The sequence below is a fragment of the Festucalex cinctus genome, chromosome 11, assembly GCF_051991245.1.
Source record: "Festucalex cinctus isolate MCC-2025b chromosome 11, RoL_Fcin_1.0, whole genome shotgun sequence".
In the NCBI taxonomy this organism is placed as follows: Eukaryota; Metazoa; Chordata; class Actinopteri; order Syngnathiformes; family Syngnathidae; genus Festucalex; species Festucalex cinctus.
Genome location: NC_135421.1, coordinates 7,559,991 through 7,563,359, shown reverse-complemented (window position 1 = coordinate 7,563,359; position 3,369 = coordinate 7,559,991). Strand labels below are relative to the sequence as shown.

Genomic DNA, 3,369 nt, shown 5'->3' with positions numbered 1-3,369 from the left:
ACAGGAAGTCCCGTAGGGGCCGGGCATCACATTTTGAGCTAAAAAACTCCTCTTTAACGAAGCATTCCCGGTTGTACGTTTCACCTAGCGCTATGATAATTTAGAGGCATACATAAGAGCCCACGATGTACAAAAAAGTCTCTTGGAACCATGTGCTAAACCAAACAGGAAGTCCGCCATTTTGATTTATGATGGGATTTGTAGACTTTTTTTGTGGCCTTTTTTAGGGGTCATATTTTAACTCCTCCTACAAAATTCATCCGACCGTGTTCAAACTTGGTGTGTTTCATCTTAAGATGTTTAAGATGCAAATTTATCGAAAGTTTTTTATTTTGTCGCACGCTGCTGCTATAGCGATGCATTGGTTGCCAAGTAAAGTGCTGCTTTGTTTTTTTTTATCTATACATGTGTGAAAACTCGTGAAACTTTGCACACACATCAGACTTGTCATTAACATGAATTTTTAGAGATTTCTTGTGCAATTTGCAATAAATCGCACCCTCTATACATTTTTTATGGAGCATTTCCGATTGGATGATTCAAGCGCAAAATAACTAAAGATGACTTGACTTGACCTAGATTTGTGAAAACTCAGAGGCATACCTATTATATTATTATAATTTTTTGTACCTTACAAGATTATCTCTTGTGCCACATTAAACCCCTTTGCAGGCCTGAGCCAAACCACGGTCCATACATTTGATACCACTGCTTTATTTCAATGGTCAAGTACTTCACAACCACACCTACTTATGCTTGTCCTTGCATATATAGTAGACAACAAAGAGCTCTTTCAACAAAAGACATTTCCATCTACAAAGTCATACAAGGTAAGCACTCTATAAATTCTGCAATCACTACACTTCTATTCCTAAATTATCACTTCAAATACCAACAATGGTTAATACAGCTACAAATTTCTTGTATGTTTATGAAGTATGATACTGTATTTATTTCTACTCCTTTGCTTTTCTACAGAACATGAACAAATCAACAAGCAAATTCTCTTTTGATAAAGACCCTCTAATCATCTCCATACGCAAAGATTGCCAACTTTTTTCCGTAAGTATACAATACATAAACTAAACAGGACAACTTTCTCAATCATATACAGTATGCCATACATATATGTATTAAGTTCTCATTTATTAACAGGTTTGTTAAAGGCACCTTTAGTGTGTTTTTCTGTTTGTAATGTTTCTCCACGAGCACGTCTAGCCATTGATATCATGTAGAACACATATGCTAACCTTTTAGAGACAATTGAAGCTTACTTGCACAGTAGCCACTATCTTAACCACTTAATTCACATGTCTACTTGACAACTTATTACATGTAGTGAAATGGTACTTTGTGCGTCTTATGCTTTTTTCTGAACACTGCTTTTCAACTCTTTCCTTAAAACCAATACATGCGGCACTGTTATACTGTATAAATATATATGTCCGTGTGTATATATAACCATTTATGTACCTGTCGTATCCTTACTTTTATTCATCATTTCATCACACAATCCTAAAACATTGCTTTTTGACCCAGAGGATTCAACTATACCATTTTTGCGTGTCTTATTACTTACTAGCTATATTATTTATTAACGGGCAAAAACTATGAATATAAGATCACCGTCAAATATTACGTCTGTAATATCCATATACAGTGCATTACATAATATGCATTTGTATTAAGACACTACCATGCTAAAAATATGCACACGACTGTTCTGTAAACTACACCTAAGACAACCAAACTTCACAGATCTAACATGATTCTTCATTCTTTTTTGTTCTACAGATGTATCAAATGCTGCCACACAGACAGAAGAAGCCACTGAGGACATGCACGAAGACGATGATCACAATATAACAGGACAGGTTAACCCCCCTGAAGTTTTAGCCCGCAGGTCAAAGCGTCCTAGGACTAATTCATCCATGGAGGTTACATTATCCTAAGACAGACTATGTGCTAACCCAAACTCTTTGACCCCAAGGGATTCATCTGTCCCAGAAAACTTTTACACTAAAGAGTTTATCTGTCCTAGGGCGCTGTTAACCCCAGGTTAAAGTGTTATTTAATCTGTCCTGTTACAACAGCTATACATAAACAGCTGCATTCCTCTCCTGTTCCATCTCTCGCACTTCTTTCATCTCTTTTTCTCCTCTACTTATACCTATGCTTGCTCATGTGCTTTTTTCCCCTTTAGATGATGTCATTGGTTAGCCTGCTTCAAAGCTACATTTTTTCTTGAATAACTGTCACACATTTACTGTTTGCTGGACCCTACAAAACTGTCACAATACTTCACTATGTCATGAATACATATGTGTTGCACAGCGACACCACATTAAGAGTCATCAAAAAGCTTTTTATTTGATCACACACCATCTCTGTGCCATGCAATGTTTTCAAATAAACAGATGCTGGTTTTGAATATCAAACGAGCGACTTTTCATGAAACTTTGCACACACATCAGAAAGTCCACACTTTTGAATTTATTTTGGGAATTGTGCATCATTTTTGGCCTTTTACTGCACCTTTTTACACACAAGGCACGGCAAATGCATTTCTATTTTCCATGGTCCTTGTCTATTTAACAGTACCCCAACGTGCAAGTCCCCCGACTTGCATATACCCCAACGTGGCCCGGGTTGCGAGGGCCCTTTATAGCTGCTCGCAGCTCTAGTTGTCTTTGTGTTTTGTGGTTGTATTAGTTGGTAATTTTATTTTTGCTTCATTTGTACTTATCCTTAATCAATCTAAATCAGTGGTGTCAAAATTCAGCCCTCGAGAGCTGGAGTCCTGCATGTTTTGGATGTTTATCTTCTCCACCACACCTGAAGCTCATCAGCAACCTCTGCATAAGCCTGATAACGATCCTGTTCATTGGAACAGGTGTGTTGGAGCAGGGAAACATCCAAAACCTGCAGGACCCCTGCACTCTAGGACCAAGTTTGGACACCACTGATCTAAATGAAAGTATCTTTGTACTGTACAAGTGATTTTCATGAAACAGATTTGTTTGTCTTAATCTGAGGACATTGTTGTACCTACCAAATGTTGTGGTGATGTTTTAAAAGGAGTTCAAGCCTGAAGACGTGGTTGTCTTGTGATCATCTGGCACATGGCCGTGTTATCACTGTGAGCTGATGTGCACATAGAGATTAGAGGTGATGCATCGCGCTGCTTTATCATTACTTTGCTTTTCAAGAAGGAAAATGACTGCCGAATCTGGGACGCGGGCGCCACACTACTGTTTGTTCACATAGCAAATCACCATCAGATAGGACACAGGTGAATCATTTGTCTGAAAACAAATGTTGCTTATCGTTGTGGAAACAAAAGGTTATCATTGACAGTACAGAAAAATC

The 3,369-nt window shown here is 38.0% G+C and overlaps 1 long non-coding RNA gene across 1 annotated transcript; it reads left to right on the top strand.

The window, feature by feature from the left end:
- Window positions 1-260: 260 nt before the first annotated feature.
- On the top strand, window positions 261-2,515 carry LOC144030972 (uncharacterized). Its single transcript, XR_013287395.1, has 3 exons — window positions 261-830; window positions 979-1,062; window positions 1,795-2,515. It is a non-coding gene; the product is annotated as an uncharacterized LOC144030972 (long non-coding RNA).
- The last annotated feature ends 854 nt before the right edge of the window (window positions 2,516-3,369 follow it).